At 44.2% G+C, this 18460-nt stretch overlaps 1 long non-coding RNA gene across 5 annotated transcripts; it reads right to left on the bottom strand.

The window, feature by feature from the left end:
- Positions 1-25: 25 nt before the first annotated feature.
- On the bottom strand, positions 26-16894 carry LOC123161099 (uncharacterized). Of its 5 annotated transcripts, XR_006480541.1 has the most exons (11): positions 16554-16894; positions 16036-16157; positions 14823-15025; positions 14137-14222; positions 13566-13807; positions 12829-13015; positions 12646-12739; positions 750-800; positions 420-498; positions 288-336; positions 26-108 (listed from the first exon to the last, which is right to left on the bottom strand). It is a non-coding gene; the product is annotated as an uncharacterized lncRNA (long non-coding RNA). The 5 variants fall into 5 exon arrangements; XR_006480540.1 differs by lacking the exon at positions 13566-13807 and having other exon boundaries at positions 16451-16893; XR_006480542.1 differs by lacking the exon at positions 13566-13807 and having other exon boundaries at positions 420-514; positions 16554-16893.
- Positions 16895-18460: the final 1566 nt, after the last annotated feature.

Genomic DNA, 18460 nt, shown 5'->3' with positions numbered 1-18460 from the left:
GGGAAGAATACAATGGGATTCTTGCCTGCTTAAATATCGTGGACCTTCCTGATTCTCCAGCCCATTAAAACAAAAGCATCACATATTAGGAACCAGCCTTTCCTGATTCTGAAGCAGGTTAAAGAAGACAGCTATCGGGAATTGGTCCAACTAATATTTTGTTGCTTCATTGATCTATTAATGACAATCATGATAAAGCTTGCATTTTTTTTTCAAAACAAAGGTGATACACAAATGAACCTGAGTAGGAAGATTTAGTTCAGTGAACCAATACATAGTGAAGATACAAATAATTTAGGTCAGTGAACCAGTGAATTTGCAGCTGCCCATCTTGACCTGAATAAATCAAAAGCTACACTGTGGGTGATTCTATTTTGCAAATGAAAAATCATATAGTGCAGTGCAAGTATTTATATTACATTCATAGCTTCCAACCCTGCCCCTCCTCCTTCAGACCTCTCAACATGCTACTTAACAAGATCATAAATCTTCTTGTATCTGCACACATAAAGCACTAAATGTCCAGATTACTTAAAGCACTGCATAAAAGCGTATGTGTGCATGCATCTACCAAAAGAGAAAATTTGTAGCATATAAATTACTAGTGGCATGTGTGAGGTTGTGGGATCTGCCTTTGCAAGCAACGAGAAGGGGGTGCACCAAGGCATTGTATGAGTGCCATGACCATGCCAATTCAATCTTTGCAAGCAACACAGGAAAATAACCTAGGAAAATCAGAGTGAGATCACCTTGTTCTTAACTCTTCCTCAAGATCCTTCCCCTTCCCTTCTCCGTCCGATCTGCACACATCTCATTTAGAAAAACACGTAAATCAAGAAATCAAAATTCGATAATCAAGAAACCAATGAAATGAAGAGGCAAAAACTGGGTGGAGAAGATGGCGAGGGCAAAGATGTGCAGTGATCGGTAGCCTAGATTGGAGCTGAAGGACGACGGCCGGTGAGCAGTGATCGGTAGCATTGGTTGGCAGGCACAAGCGCCGGCGGACCGGCTTCCCATCAGCAGCATCATGGCCAAGCCCAACTTTGCCTGCCGCTGCTCACCCCGATGACCCGACCGCCCTATGGCGCCAAGCCTACTAGTTAATCCTTGATTAGTAGGTTTCCAAAATAAAATTTTAGATTGGGCTTCTAGAATAAGTTCGGGTTGGAGCAGCTTATTTACATAGCCAGCCATAAGCCCCAAAAGAACTAGCCCTAGAATGGTGTGGCCAAGCGCAAGCATCGTCACCTTGAGACAACTCATGCGTTGATGGTCGCTGCCTCTCTTCCACCCCACTTTGGGCTGAGCCTGTCTCCCCTTCCGCCTATCTCATCAATCTTCACCCATCCACTGCTTTGCAGGGTGGTGTTCTTTTCGAGCATCTGTTTTATTGTTCTCTTGATTATCAATGCTTCGTTTGTTTGGTTGTGTTTGTTGACCTTTTTGCCCCCATGAATGCACCAAACTAACCGCTCAATTTTTGCAAGGTGTCTTTTTAGGATACAGTGATGAGCATAAGGGATATGATTGTTGGGATCTAGTTGGTCGTCGGATGCGTATTTCTCGGGATGTGACTTTAGATGAGTCGCGGCCCTTCTACCCACGTCAATCTTCCTCGACATTTTTGGTGGATGATATGTAGGTTGAGACTAGGAAGATAGTGCATCAGCAGACGCATCCACAACGCGAGAACGAGTATAAAAGTGAGGAAAAAATGGAAGAATACGAGGAGGAAATCACTAGGATAAACTCAGGTGATGAAGACGGGAAGTCATCGAGGATGAAGGTGCAGAACCGCTTGTTTTGCTCGACGAACTAGGGTTAATGACATCCTACATACTTTTCGGCGCGGGATCCTCCATGGCAGTAGATTCATCCTGTACACCGCGATTCTGATGCCTAGGGCTCACCGGTTCCACTTCAAGGATATCTGGCCAAATTTTGATGGCTTCCACCAGGCGGTTGCCGATGCCTAGCATGTGTTGTCGCACCTTGGCCACAACGTTTGGGTGTCCTGCTGAAGCATATAGCCAACACACTACAGTCGTGGAGCAACCAACATATTGGTAGCATCAAGGTACAACAGCTCATGGCAAGGAAATCATTTTCCATCTCGACGGCTGTCCCAAAGGAGTTTAATTTGTGGAAAGAGTTGAAGCTTAAGCTGCTTGGGTTGGTATCCCTCAAGTGCATCATCACCCGCCACCGCTTTGCTTCCACTACCTAGCCGAGGGAGACGCAAGCACACACTACTTCTACATCCATGTGTGCCATCGCCACTCCAAAAATCACGTGGTCGGCATTGCCCGTGACAGTGGTGTTGCCTTGACCCATGAGGATAAAGAGTAAATGCCCGCAGACTATTTGTCCATCATGGGCTGTGTCATGCCGCCAGCCCTCGTAGAGTGGTTTTAACAGCTCGCTTGGGAGATCATCAAAGATGAGCTTGTTGTCGTCGTTCACCAGCTCTATGCGCTTATAGCAGGTAACTGCGTCGAGCCCACCGCTACCCTCATCGTCTTGTTGCCAGAGAAGAACAAGGTCAATCACTTCCACCTGATCTATTTGCCACATACCTTTGCCAGGCTTTTCTCCTAGTTGCTTACTCTCTACGTCGTGCCTCGACTCCCGAAACTAATCAAGGAACACCAAAGCTCCTTCATGCTCATCGACAAGGGCTTGCAAATTCGACCCTTTCTGGACCGATACATGGCTGGAGGGGCAATCCAGCCAGCTCCTCGCATCAATGCCATCTTCCGACAACACATGCACCGTGCATCAGGCCCTCGTGAACCATTCATGGATACAGGACATTACCGATGCGCTGACAATGCAAGTCGTCGGGTCTACCTGCATCGGCATCATCATTTGGGGAACATCACCCTTCACGACAACGTAGCAGATCACTTGCTTTTGAAGTGGACATGATTTCATCTGAGAACTCCGAGTACCATGATTTCTTCCATGGGCTTCATTTAGCCCCCGTCAACAAAATGTTGTGGAAAGCATGGGCAATTATAACATGCAAGATCCATATGTGGCTCACCGTGTAACACCATCGTCAGCGTCGCACTCTGGTCAGCTACACCGCATGCCCCTCTGCTCTAGTGCCCCTCAAACAACCAAGCACATGTTCACCAGCTGCTACTTCTCGGCGGCAATCTGGCAAACATTGTTCACCTCTTCAATGTCACTACCGCACACCCACCCCGGGGTCCCTTTTCAACTAGTTGATTAGTTGTCAAGCAACCGTCCCTTCTTTGGGGCGTCATGATCTCAAGTTGGTAGTGTAGCTCGCGTCTGGACCATTTGGAAGGAACGCAATGCCCATGTCTTCAATGATCGGTAATCTATACCACGGTCTGGAGATCCATATCATCTGCACCCTTTGCTTCAATCCTTCTATCTAGAAATTGGAGCTCGTCTCTTCGACATCACTGTTGCCCCCAGGGAACGGCGTTTCCCTTTCCGACTAGTGGATTGGTTGTTGCACTACAAACTCAAGTCGATGCGGTTGCTCGCATTCTAGACCATCTAGAAGGAACACAACGCATGGGTCTTACACATGTTAAAATAATATATTATAGTCATGTACCCTTTATATTTTCCTTGTTACACAAGGGGTTTTCTGCATATTGTACCACACATGTACATGTATAGCCTATGACCACCTGGGAATACAAGTTGCACATTCCTAACATGGTATTAGAACCTAGGTTTTCTTTCTCGCATGCATAACTCGTGCTCCTCTAAATCAATTTCGATCCAAGTTTCTAATCAATGTTTTTCTCAGGCCAGTACGCTCACGTGCAACCCAACCTCCCGCACTCGCCTGAGGTCTTCTTCTCAACGAATGTCGTCGTCGCTCTGCTGCCTCAAGATCATGGTAGTCTCTCCTTCGTCGTCCAGGCCTCTCCTGCCCCGATGAATTCCCAAAGGCCACCGCTCTCGTCATGCCCTTCCGAACTCGATACCTCCACCTCCACCGTGCTCCCCACTGGTGGCCACCTCCATCGCGCTCACAACGGCATGCTACCTCTTCAGCATCTCCAAGTAAGTTGTGCCTCATCTTCATCTCTAGGAGGCCAACGTCCCACCGCTCCAAGAGGTCACGCCTTTATGCCGCTCCAAGATGTCCCGACGTTCCAGCTGGTCGACGCCTCACCGTCTTCTAAAGGAGGCCGACGCACATCCGCAATCACCGCGATGTCCGCTATTGCAGGTCAGAGTCTCGGCTCCCTCTTCTGCTACACGCAGCACCTCAACATTGGACTTTGCCGCCAGACCTCACAGACGGCAGCCTATCCTGTCGACATGCCTCTCTAGGGGACCATGCCGCTTCGCACGCGCCCTGTACGCTGCTCTTCCATGCTCCGTTGCTCTCTTCTTTCATAAGACAAAAGGCTAATTCTATAAAAGAGTAGAAGAACAAAAAAAAGGTACAATGTCTTCATTGGACACAATTTCTCTTGTTGTGTGGTGGCTTTTTAGGGTGTCGCACATGCATCGCCAATCGATGCTTGGTGCTCCTCCGTCTATGACGTTGCTCACCCCGGTGCCTTCCATAGGCTACGATAGTGGCTCTACAATGACTCCTCTCGCGACCTCTACAAGCGGTGATGGTTGCTCATGGCTTTCATCAGTAGTTTTGGTGCACATCACTCCACCGACTACGTCATGTGCGCCTTCCCTTTGCAATTGGTCCTCGTGTGCATGTGACCTCGTCTCCTCCACCAACTTCTATAATAGGTACCGGTCATCCTCTAGGCTTACACAGGTGGTGGCGGCCACTCCTCTTCTGGTGATTCTACGTCGACCACTTGAGCAGTGTCCTTCACCTCGTAGGAGATTGCAGGACTTCTGACACCTACTTACTGCTTCTGCTTGATCATCACCCGATGCTTCTTCGTTGACCTCCGTAGTTAAGCCCCTGACTACGACGGAGATTACGCAACTTCGGCATCTGCTAGCTCCTTCTTTTGGTTCTCCATCGACAGGTTTTGCAAGTTTTGCTACTGATTCTTCTGGTACTGAAAACACTTTTTACACAATCAGGTACGCCTCCATGGATCCTTGGTACTGGAGCGTCTTTTCAAATGACTTATGATTCTTCCAGTTAGTCCTCTATTCGACCTATAGATTCTCATGCTCATGTTCTTACTTTTGATGGTACTTCCCTCCTAGTCGATAGTCGAGGCACTCTTAGCACCTACAAAGCACGGACACGCCAGGAATTGCCGAACTGCCGTCCTAATACGCCGGGATACAGGAATACGGCGGGATACGCAGATTTTGGAGTATCCCCGAAATTTGAATTTAAAAAAAAACTATTGGGATATGCTGGGACACGTTTGGGATACGGCCTAGCCCAAAAAACAGCCTCGACCCATTATAGGAAACCCTATTTGCAAGGTCACGACATAAGGAAGAGGTACTCCCTCCTTGCCTCCCAGGTCGCACAGACGGCGCCGCCACCTCCTGGACTCGCCCCCACCGCCTGGACTCGCCACCACCGCCGCCGGTGCGCCTGGATTCAACCGGCGACTGTCCCCTCCAGCACCTGCAGCCTCTCCTTGCAGCCGCAGGTAACCCAACATCATCTCCTCATTCTTCTTCAACCTCTTCCACTTTTAATCTTCAGATGCTTGCTGCTTGGTACTGTACTACTGTTTGCTTGCACTAAGTTATTGGGTCTGATGCTTGCTGCTTTCTGCTCTTTGCTTGTGTTGCTGGCTGCTGCTGTTCTTGATAGGAATTGATTGCTTGTTGTTGGCCTGATAGGTACCAAACCATGGCATCTGCGAGCGGCACAGCCGGTAGCCAATCATTCGTGGGTGAGAGTGAAGGGCGTCCTGGTCCTGGTGCTGTAGATCCCAGGTATCCTTTGTGGGCGTATGTGCACTTACACCAGAAGAAACAAATGCCGGTGCTGCTGTTGTTGCCCTGGTAGCAGTGGAGGAAACACCAAGTTTCGTTGCAATTTTTGTAAGAAAATTTACCCAGGCAGCTATTCAAGAGTGAAGCCCCATCTTCTTTATATAACAAAGAAAGATATAGCAACCTGTGACAAAATTCCACACTCTGCATTTGAGCAACTTTCCAAAGAAGATAGAGCAGCCACTCAACTCCTTGAGCATGGCGCAACAAGGCATACAATTCCTTTACCTCCCAATGATGCATCTGCTCCGACAAGAAAAAGAAAGCAAACCGCTATACAAGAGAGTTTTAATGCTGAAGTCTGGCAACAAACTGATGCTCATGTTGCTAGAATGTTTTACACTGCAGGTGTGTAATTTTGTGTCACAATCTTTTCTTTTCTTGTCAAGCATGGTTAAATTTATGTGTTGCTGATTTGATGTGTGCGTATTGCAGGCTTCCATTCAATCTTGCAAGGAATCCCGACTTTAGGGCAGCCATCATCTTCATTGCAAATAATAGCTTGAGTGGGTATGTGCCTCCAGAATATAATTCATTGAGGACTACTCTTCTTGACCAAGAGAACAAGCACATTCAGAGAAGCCTAACCCATTAAATCAACATGGCCCAACAAAGGAGTGACTATTGCAACTGATGGCTGGTCTGAACCTCAAAGGCGACCCCATTTTAAACTTCATGGTTATGACTGAAGGTGGTCCAATGTTCTTAAAGGCAATTAACACCGAGGGAGAGGTAAAATCTTTGTACCAATGTTCTTAAAGGCAATTAACTTTGTCTTTTGTTCCTTTTTGTTGCATATATTGCTTGTTGACTTGTCTTCAACTCTTCATTGTTAGATAAAAAGCAAGGAATACATATTTGAGAAGCTGAAGGAAGTCATTGAGTGCGTGGTTCAAGTGGTCACCGACAATGCTGCAAATTGGTAAGTTGCTGGGTTGATGATTGAAGCAAAGTACAAGAACATCTTCTGGACTCCTTGCATTGTGCACTCTCAATCTTGCATTGAAGAACATATGTGATTCAAAGAACAACAAGGGCGACAATTTCCATCTTTGGTTCATCAAAGAGGTGGCTGATGAAGCAACTTTTATCAAGAACTTTGTCATGAATCATGGCATGAGGCTGTCTATGTTCAACGAGTTTAGCAAACTCAAATTCCTTCAAATTGCAGAAACTAGATTTGCAAGTGTTGTGATCATGCTCAAGAGGATTCTATTAATTATTAAGGATGCACTTGTTCAAATGGTTGTTCATCCTAATTGGGCTGCTTATACAGAGGATGATACAACTAGAGCTCAAAGGGTGAAGGGGCTTGTCCTCAATGATATTTGGTGGGACAGAATTGAGTACATTGTTTCTTTCACTGAGCCTATTTATGCAATGATAAGGTTGGCTGACACCGACAAGCCATGTCTCCATTTGATCTATGAGATGTGGGATTCCATGATAGAGAAGGTAAATAATTAGTTGCTTCAAGCCTTCAAGCATCTTTTAATTCATTAGCATGCTGTTTTCATTTGTGGAGCATGCTGATTTCATTTGCTCTTTTGTTCATAGGTCAAAATACCTATCTATCGGTTTGAAGGAAAGGAACAAGGTGAAGAGTGTATCTTGTATGACATTATTAAAGAGATCCTTGTTTCCCGTTGGACCAAGAGCAATACCCCTTTACATTGTCTGGCTCACTCACTAAACCCAAGGTAAAATCTGAATTTGCTTGCTGATTTGTTGTTTCATACTTTCATTGTTTCTCATTCAAAGTTCTTAACTTGAACATGCTTGCTGATTTTGTTTACTTCGTATCATAGGTACTATAGTCCAGCTTGGATTAATGAAGTCCTTGGCTGTATCAGCCCCAATGATGACCATGAAGTTACAGAAATGAGAAACAAGTGCTTTCGAAAGTTCTATCCAGATCAAGAGGATTTCAAAACCATCAAGAAGGAATTTGCTGATTTTGCTCCTTTCATGAATGCCTTCGAAAATCCAGATTCTATTGAATGAGCTGATTTTGAACCTAAACAATGGTGGGGCACTCATGGAGTCAGCACTAGGCTATTAAAAAATTTCCCATTGAAGGTACTTGGGCAGCCTGCATCTTCCTCTTGTTGTGAAAGGAATTGGAGCACATATGGTTTCATCCATAGTGCTGGAAGAAACAAGCTAACGCCTGCTCGAGCTTCTGATTTGGTGTACACACACAACAACCATCGCCTTCTTTCAAGGAATTCTAAAGCATATCAAACTAGGCCAAGCCGAATGTGGGATGTTGGGGGAGATGGAGTTGAGACTTTTGCTGGTGTTGGCATGCTTGAATCTGCAGATCTTTCACTTGATGAACTAGAATTGGGGGAGGAAATCATCGATTCTCTCATTTGAATCTACTGCCATTTACTAATTTAGGCTTCTGCCATGAGAGAATGAGAACATCAGTCATTCTCTCCATTTATCTTTCTAGTTATGTAATGAACTACCTATTTGCCATTTGAACAGTTTGTGTTTGAAACTGTGTGATGTGGCCATCTGAGCCTTGTTGTGCTCCCATTTATCATGTTTTTAGTGGACTATGTGAGCTTGTCAATTTGTCATGGTTTTTATTTGTAATATGGTGTTCAGATTGCTAAACCGTTCTGCAATTGGGAGCCAAATGGCATTTCAAATTGGGTGAGCAAACCAAAAGTCTTTACTCTTTTGATGTGTTCATATTGTCTTCTGGTTATGTCTTTTATTTTTCTAATCTTCTTTGTTGTTTGATGTGTTTTGCAAGATGCAACTTGCAATGACATGGGAGGACGAGGATCAATCAAGTACTTGATAAAAGAGCCACCAAATGGGGCAGTATTCTCTATTCTAAACTCTTTTTCTTTAATTTTCTGTCTTCATCTATATTATATGGCATATTTTTATTTTATTTTATATATACTCAACGTATCCCTGAATGGCTGTTTTTGGAAAATGTCGTATCCCGTATCCTCATATGCGTATCCCCGTCCTTCCGTCCCCGTGCCCGTGCTTTTTAGCTTAGCACTTCATATTTTCATGCTCCTTCTATTGCTCATGTTCATCCATTTACCATGCAACTCATTTCAGGTGGTTAGATTATTTCACTCTGGTTTTCTGATAGCAAGATTTTTTTCTGGTAGCATTTTTTCGCTCTGGTTGTAGGGTCACACTCAACTTTGATACTTGTTCTGATTAGGATCCTCACATGGGTGGTCTACTTGGTGCTTGCCCTCAGCACTGTGACTCCCAGGGCCTCTAGGAGCTCGACTGGCTTCACATTCCCTTCGCTGCTATCGACAGTCTCCTTGGAAGGAGGCAATCACTACTATATAATCTTTACAGATGATTTCTCCTGACACACATGGAGATATCTTTTATGTTTTCTTGTAGTGAAGTCTTGTCTATTTGTAAGAAGCTTTGTTTTTATCCTGATGCTCACGCTCAAAATGGTGTTGCTGAGAGCAAGCAGCGTCACCTTCTTGAGGCGGCTCGTGCATTAATGATCGTCGCCTCTCTTCCACCTCACTTTTGGGTTGAGGTGTTTCTACTTCCGCCTATCTCATCAACATTCATTCTTCCTTTTCTTGACAGGGTGGAATTCCTCTCGAGCATCTTTTTGGTCGTTCTCCTGACTACTAAATGCTTCATTTGTTTGGTTGTGTTTGCTACGTTCTTCTTGCCCCTATGAATGCACCAAACTGACTGCCAGACTCTATTGAATGTCTTCTTAGGTTAAAGTGATGAGCAACGGATATCGTGTTGGGATCTTGTCAGTCGTCGAATGCACATTTCCCGGGATATGCCTTTTGATGAGTCTTGTCCTTTCTATCAACATCCATCCTCTCCTTTGGCCTCCCCGATTGAGGATATTTATTTCCTCACTTTTTCCAATACACCTATCACTCATATATTGCCCTCGTCCAACCATCCCATCGTGTCTTCCCGTACTACTGTTGTGGACCCCACACCTTCGTCACCCACGACTTCACCTTGTTCATTACCTGAGGCTTCCCTGGTGATTCGTGTGTTATGGATTCTTTACTAGAATGGTCATCCGTGTGTTGTGGATTCTTCTGTGCGTTGGCAACACACCACCTCCGGCACAGCCTACTTATGGCTTCCGAACTCACCCGCTTCCACCTATTGACCGCTATGGTTATTCTAGCACCACTCTTCTCGAGATGACTTCTTATCGTGACGTTGTTGTTCATGCCCAATAGGATGGAATCAGAGATTGATGCTCTTGCGTGCATCGGCACATGGGATCTCGTTAACCTTCCTCCTTGTGCTTGTCTCATCACTTGTAAGAGGTTCTACAAAGTTAAGACTCTAATGGTTCTCTTGAGCACTACAAAGCTTGTCTAATAATGGGAACAGGGTCATGACTATAGCAAGACATTTGCTCCTATGGCACACATGGCCACTCTTCGCACACTTTTTTGATTGTTGCATATCCAATGCCATCATCTCCTATGATTTCCTCACCTCGCTTACAACAAGATTCTACACCTTCATCACCGGTGGCTCCATTGTCTCCATCACTTGAGTTTGTCCCGGTGATTCCTCATTGGGCTTCGCTTGTGGACCGCGTGTTATGGTTGCGTGTACTGATGCGCCATCTTCCCCGCCTCAACCTACTTATGGCTTGCATCCTCGTCCGCTTTCGCTTGTGGACCACCATGGTTTTCCAAGCGTTGGCGCTGTTTTTCATCCCATATGGCATCTTGTGATGACAGAGGAGATTGTTGCTCTTGAACGCAGCAGCACGTTGGATCTTGTTTCTCTTCCTCCTCGTGTTCTTCCCATAACTTGTAAGTGGGTCTACAATTTTAAGACTAGCTCTGATGGTTCTCTTGAGTGCCACAAAGCTCGTTTTATGGCTTATAGCTTTCAGTAGGAGCATGGTCTTGATTACGATGAGACTGTAAGCTCTTGTGAACCATATGACCACTGCTCGCACACTCGGTCAAACTTTGAGATAGTTTGACCCTCCAACAAAGTTGGAAGTACACTCTTTAAAGGACGGAGGGAGTATGTTCATACTCGTGAAGACCCCGAGTATTTTGCCTTTGTGAAGGTCTTAGTGTGCGGTTTCTTATGCCTGACCTTGGACCTCTTCGCTACTTTCTTGGGATTGAGGTCTCTTCTTGCTCAAAAAAAGTAATCCAGGATCTTCTTGCTCGTGCTGCCCTTACTAACAAGCGCATTGTTGCAACTCCCATGAAGCTTAATGTTCACCTCCATGCTACTGATGGTGACCCTTTGTCTGATCTGATGCTTTACCGCCATCTTATTGGGAGTCTTGACTATCTAGCTTCCTCTCGCCCAAATGAAGAAACAAACTGCAGTGCCCCTATTCGAGTGCACCTCCTCCCGCGGCGCTGTCACACCACCGTCCTACTCTACTTTCCACTATATGCTCTGTGGCATTGTCATCATTGCTAGGATGGTGGCAAACTCGCTACAATGCCTCTCGCACGATGTCTCTAGAGCCTTCATCCTCTCAAGTGGCATGAACGGCCGAATGGGACAATGCTGCCATGGCTGATGGCATGCCCTCTCTCAGATCATGAAGTGTTTGGGTATGAGATTAAGAGAAATACGGGACAAGAAGATGATGGCTAGCGCATTGGGGGGGTGAGGCATAAACAAAATTGTTGAGATGAGTTAGGCTCGCTACGGTCGGTGTATTCTTCTCCAATGTGAGTGCCACGCTTTTGATGCAACAGGACCAAGTGGGATATAGTCATACTCTTTCAAGCCCAAACGATAACTTCTTTCTTTGGCAAATTTAACCAGTGCTTTTAAATAATAATTTGATCCAAACACTAAAGATAACGTTGACCATAATTCTTTATATCACACTATATTTTAGAATCTAATAATAACATTCAAGGCGAATTTGAAAAGTGTTTGAGAATTCAATAAACGTTCACAAATACAAAAAATATGTTTGCAAATTCAAAAAATGTTTGCGAACTCGAAAAATGTTCATGTATTCAAAATATGTTTGTGAACTCAAAAAATGTTTACGGCGAATTCTATATTTACAGAATCTAAATAAGTTTGTGAATTCCAAAACTGTTGGTGTATCTCTCAGATTGTGAAGTGACCAAGAGAAATACGGAAAAGGAGATGATGACTAGCGTATTAGGGGAAGTGAGGCCCAAACAGAATTGTCGAGATGAGTTAGGCCCACTACCAAAATGGTTGGTGTATTCTTCTGCAAAGTGGGCCATTGCAAACAGGGCCGAGTGGGATATTAGCCATACTCTCAACCCCAAATAATAATCTTCTTTCTTTCAACAAACTTTAACCCCTACTTTCAAATAATAATTTGACCCCAAACACATAGCGCTGACCATAATTCTTTATACATCACACCATATTTTAGAATCTACCAAGATGTAAGCCATATGAAAAAAAAGGAACATATCTACACATGTAATTAACATGTAACGATCATATAGGGAGGTTTTCCTAGATGTCTAGACCCATGTCTATACTCTACAATATTGTACGTTTGTAAATAGGAAGGTGTGGCTTTGCAAAAAAAAACTTACGGAAGTAATTGCTACTCAAATAGTTATGTTTGGTATTTCAAAAGGAAGATATAATGATAAGGTGTTCAACAAATATGCATGCATGTCATGACTGAACAAAACAAATATCATGATAGATACTAAGAAACAGAATGCATACCGCCACTAGCTCCGTCAAGGAATGTTGCATGATAAATAGCCCGCCATGCTAACTCAGCAGCTTCCTCAACTGACATGTTGAATTGAATTTGTAACTGAAATGTAAAGCACAAACATAAGGGATGCAACTTCAAGATAATATGAACAGTGAGCAAAGCAACATATAGAGGTATAAAAAACATACCCCCCATGCAAGATACCATAAGCATACAGACAGCTAGAGAACCTGCTTCCCTTGAGCCTTGCGCCCTCGCTATCAACATAGTACCAATGCATTTCTCTTTTGGAATAAGCTCGCACATATGCCCATGTGTTGCAAAGGGGCATAAATATTCTAGCAGTTCAACACCTATCATCTATGATTTGAATTTCTGGTAGAGAAAAGAGATGTTAATTTTCATAAAAATCCTGATGCTATATACAACAATGAAACTTTGCCACTATATCTACCATTGTTGTTAAACTGAATCAAGGAGGTCAGCATATAAAAGTGCTAAGACATATCAGAATAAGTATTCCTTGTACGTTTAACAAAGCAGCCATGTAAACCATACTGCAAGCAAGATAAGTACCACAAAAACACTAAATGTTAAGCTCCTGCTGAGTAGGGTCATATACATTAATCACAATGCAGGAGAATTTCTCCTTTATCCTTGTTAGCAGCACACAATTATAACGAGTACCAGACCCCACAAATACATCTATCTAAATCATCCAAACTCACATGTATCAATAATACACCTGCAGAACCCACAGAGGGGTCTGCTGATACAGAACCATTTGACAACCGAATAGATAAAAATACATTATGTCCTTGGTGATGAAAGAAGGATTATCTATGGCGGCATCTCTAGGCTACCATCAAATAGTAGCAGAATCAGACTGTTTAGAAGTAATCAAAGCATGTGGTGGAGGAAGTACTTGGTGGCATGAAGGAGCTGCTGTTTTTGCGGATTGCGTTGACTTGATTGTGGAGATAGGTACGGTTCAGTTTGCTCACTGCTATCGGGAGGCCAATGGCGTCGCACATGAGAATGCTAAGCATAGCAATGAGAACCATTTATCATGTAATTGGGTAGATGAATCTCCTTTTATTCATGAATCTCTTGTGAACGATGTAAGTTTGCTTATGTGATTAATAAAGTAAGCCGTGAAGGCATTCCCTAAAAAAACATAAAATGGCCAGGTTAGCCTGTACCATATATAATTTCTCCCCTCCCGCTGCACAAAAACCAATTGAACCTATTGTTTTCAATCCAACAGCAATTAATTTGCTCTACCCAATTGTGTTTTGCTTGCAGCAGCTGCTAAATTTAGTTGTAGTGTCCATAAACTTCAGAAATTTAGATGGGATATACATGGCAACGTGAAAGCTAGAAATTCAGTATTGGCCATGTTTTGAATTAGGTAAAACCTGCCACACTCGCCAACATTTTGTTAGCAGTATGCTTAAAATCCATGATTAGAATAGGAAGGCAGCACAACTGTTCACCTGTTACAGTAGTTAGTAATAAAGTCGAGCGCTTCTTCCATGCATGAAAATAACACTGATTTTTAGTCCAGTTGAAAACAGCCTACCTGAAAAACCATAGTATAAGGCCATGAAAAAATATACTCCGTTGATTTATGTTCATTCCAATCCAATTAGCATAACTAAAGAAACATAGTGTACACTGACTAGATACAATCGACATCATGTTAGGGCTGTAATCTAGCACTGCAGCTTGGCAACTAACAAGTATCAGATCAGACAAGGCAACGGCAACTTAGTAGCAGTATAGGTTACCAACCAACAAGCTAAACAAAATGAAATTATATACTCTCAGCACAGCTCAAGAAAGGCAGGTGTGCATCTTTGCTCCCTAAAATAATAATAAATTAAAGAGCCTGAAGTGTGTTGTTTGTCAAACCTGTCCTGTTTGTGTTCATAGTAAACTTGATATGTCCCTCTCTAAACTTGCATACTACACACCTAACGTTCGCAGTCATGAAGATTTAATTCTGGTAATTAAATAGATATAATACCGTAGTCATCACTCATCATTATAGGTTTCACTTTTTGTTTGCAAACTTTGCAGACAGTACGTACATGGCAAGGTAATAACGATGGAAGCTAAAAATCATGTCTTTTTCAAAAACGACGGAGACGTATTTAGTTTGGCATGTGATCCAGCGTACCTCAGATAGCGCACCAGCGGTCGGTGTTCCGGCGAAGTAGGTAGAATGGCAAGATTGTATGACGGTATATGGAGCATTGGCAGTCGAGGTTCAGGCAAAGTTGGCAGAGCGGCGAGATTGGATGCTTTCATAGAGCCCTCGATGCCTTCTATGTGGCAAAGGAGGGCAGTTCATGTGGACAAAAGAGGGACTTAACACTTTTCCTGATGTGAATTAAGGGAGATGTAAATTAAGGATAACCACATATTAAAGAATGGCTTCTACCGGTTCCGTCCAACAAGTGCACAAAGAATAGCAGCTCTTTGACTACAACGACATTATGCGCTAGTACATCATGAAGAGACCTCCATTACATAACTGACCATTACGCGAACAGACAACCATATCATAACTTTGACCATCAATATATGTATAAACAGTTAACAGTACAACACAAAAACAGTAAACATGCTGGACCAACACGTCAAAATCATTGATCGAAAAGCATGGAATGCAACAAAAATGTCCGGCTCTGTACAGACCAACACACCATTGTTTTGTTCAAAGCTAAAGTTCAGTTGTGCACTTAAACCCCACATTTCAACCACAATATATTATGAGCAGACAGGAATCCTTGAATAGAAGGATGCACATCTAGATCTCACATGCTTCAAAGATAGATTTGTGTATCTTGCAGGGCATCCAGGTCCCTAGCTAGTAACTTAGTTGATCTTAACATAATTGGAGCAATTTCCAGTAGACTTGAATATCACCTATTCTGATATGTTTGCTCTGTATTAACAGTGAAACAATTTGCTTGATGGATGCACTTCATCGTAAATTAGGTGCTATGCTTAGCAAATAAAAACAAAACCTAAAGGCTACAATAATAATCCAGAATTAAACCGGGAACTTGCATTGTGCGGTAAGGGAAGACTGCAGTTTTAGCCCCTCACAGATTTTCCTACCAACTATGTCTCATCAATTTTTGCACGGAGAGGATCCAGTCATGTACAAGCTACCCGGAAATTTTCTGTGTACGTCTACGTCCTAGTGTGTCATCTTTATCAGATTAAATCATCAAAGCAACGCCCATCTGACAAGTAAGCGGAGAGAATGTCGATTGCCTAAGATCAGCAAGACTGTCACTGAAGCCGAGTATATATAGGTCACAAAGGAAAAATTGCGGTGGATGGTTGCATAAGTTTAGTGTCGAGGAAGCTGCAATGCTGACCTGGATACGCTGCGACAGAAGGTAGAGGTGCCTACCGGCCGACCACCGTGCATCATAGAAAATGGAATCAATAGGGGCCGGCTGCAGCCGCTGCACTGAACTTGACCAAGCATATCAGACTCCTGAAAAGTGTGAAGTTGCAACAGAAATAACATTTTATTAGGAATTCATCAGAAGTAGCATAAACCTATGGTTATGAAATACAGACCACTATTGAGCCTGGACACCTCCTTGAATATTATAATTCTTGCAATGGACTATTAAACATGGGGTTTGCAATCTATGAAGTAGTGCTTATTCACATTAAAAAAAATTGAAAGCATTACAGACTATCTAGCAAGGATTGAAGAGTTAGCAATTACTATTTGCATAGAATAGTAGTTGGTGCATGAATCAGAACCAGTGGAGATCCTACTTGTGTTCGTGAATCCTGAAGGTGTTCGCAATAGCATCGGGGCATCAACGACAGAAGGGCCAAGATCAGAGAGACCGGAGCGCTACGAAGGTCAAAATCATACATGTGCGCGCGCAGAGGTAAAGAGGACGGCAACGGTAGCAAGCCTCTAAAGCCCTTGGACCGGAGCGGCGCGAATCCTGAAGGTGTGGCCGGAGGAAAGACGCGGGCGAGGGACGCGCCGAGCAGCGCAGGCCTCCGAAGTGCGGCGCCAGGGAAGGAGCGGCCGGTTCCGCCGTCCTGGCCTGGCAGTAGCTCCAGAGCTAGGGTTCCGCCGGCTGGTGAGACTGGCAATTTAGGAGGATTTTTGGGGGGCGGAGGAGACGGGGAGGAGATTGGGGAATCGAAGAGGAAGAGGCGGCGCGGGGATGTGCCTGCCGTTGCCGTGCCAGAAGAGAAACTGGGTTGGAGTTGGGCTTCGTTCGGCCATATGTTGAGGCCCAGGCGGGCGTTGGAATCGGGCGGCTTCGTTGGAGGAAGTACATTTTACTAGGTGAATTAGGGTTTGCTAAGAAAATTGAATTAGGGATTTTATTCAACGTTCAAAACATAAGGGATGCCAAGCAATTTCAGAAGCCCCTCAAAAAAAAAAAACATGCGATTTCAGGAAGTATCCCTAGCCACATATGGCGCCCTACACGAAGAGTCAGAAGCTGCTTTCGCTATTGCATGTGCTTCAAAGTTGGTCTCCCTATTCTCAAACAGAGAGCCGCCATTTGCAAGGTCCTAGCTTCTGTGATTGACTAGAAGAACGCCCGTGCGTTGCAACGGGGCCACATTAACTTTAAGAGTTCAATATTAATCATGTTAATAATACATTTAATATTCTCATACATATCAAGTGACACTGGCGACCTTTTTTGTCAATTTAGTAACGGGCTCAGTTGCAACGGGCTCTTTATACATATCAGACAACTCGCTACTACTTAAACTACAACTATGGCTACCAACATTTTTTTGTCAATTTAGCTCAGCAATAGTGCCTGACTTAATAGACTCCTTTGCATTCACCCCCACAGAAGACAGAGAGAACCAACTCAACATGTCAGAAGATTAACAGAAATTTCATTTGTATGGCATGAACATATAGCAGGAGCACCAACACATAGATCAGCAGAGAGCAGAGCACAGCATGCACACACTCGGGCCATCTATATCATACACACACAGCAACGCACACACGCATCACGCTGGCATACACATACAGAAAAGCAGGCACACACGCATCATGTGCATTGGCCGGTGCGACGCACGCAGAGCAAGTACGTACGCACGGAGAGCAAGCTAGCAAGCACGCACGCGTCCAACCCCGCCGCTGCATGCGCTGGCAGAACGTGAGGCAGCAAGGGAGACTGCACATTGAAGCTGTCCATGCAAAGCTGGAGGTGCTGGGCCGGCGACGGCGGTGTCGGGACGGTGCTTGATTCGTTCCCGGTGGCGTGGAGCTTGGGGCGGCAACGCGGCGATAGCTAGTGCTCGGGGATGGGGGTTTGGGGCGGGGGCAGTCGACCCGATGGCTGGCGAAGTTAATGGGCTCGGGCGGCTGGAAATTCGGCGGGTGGTGGTGGCACAGCGCGAGGATGGGACAGGCGGAAAACCTAGCGGGCGTTCAACTACCAATACCCATGCCTTTTTTAGGGGAATTGCTTGTGAAAATAACGTGCGACGACGACTTAGCGAGCGGATCCCCTTAAAAAAGACATGGCGAGCAGATTCCCTTAAGACTGGTAGGAATGGATATGATTGATGACGTTGATAAATAGTGGTGAATGTTGGCCTAATTTACTATCATCATGCATGGAAACGAATCATCAAGAAAAAGAATACTTCCTATTATTACACTCATAGGAAGCTTCCTAATCTCTGCTACCAAAAAGTTTCTGCCCAAACAAGGAAGGAAAGTTATGGACGTGATTCGGAAGAAAACAAACGTTATGAAGATTAATTAATTTAGATTTGATCTTTAGAGAT

This window comes from Triticum aestivum, chromosome 7B (genome assembly GCF_018294505.1).
Source record: "Triticum aestivum cultivar Chinese Spring chromosome 7B, IWGSC CS RefSeq v2.1, whole genome shotgun sequence".
In the NCBI taxonomy this organism is placed as follows: Eukaryota; Viridiplantae; Streptophyta; class Magnoliopsida; order Poales; family Poaceae; genus Triticum; species Triticum aestivum.
Note: the sequence above shows the minus strand (reverse complement) of the source record. Positions and strands in the feature narration are given on the sequence as shown.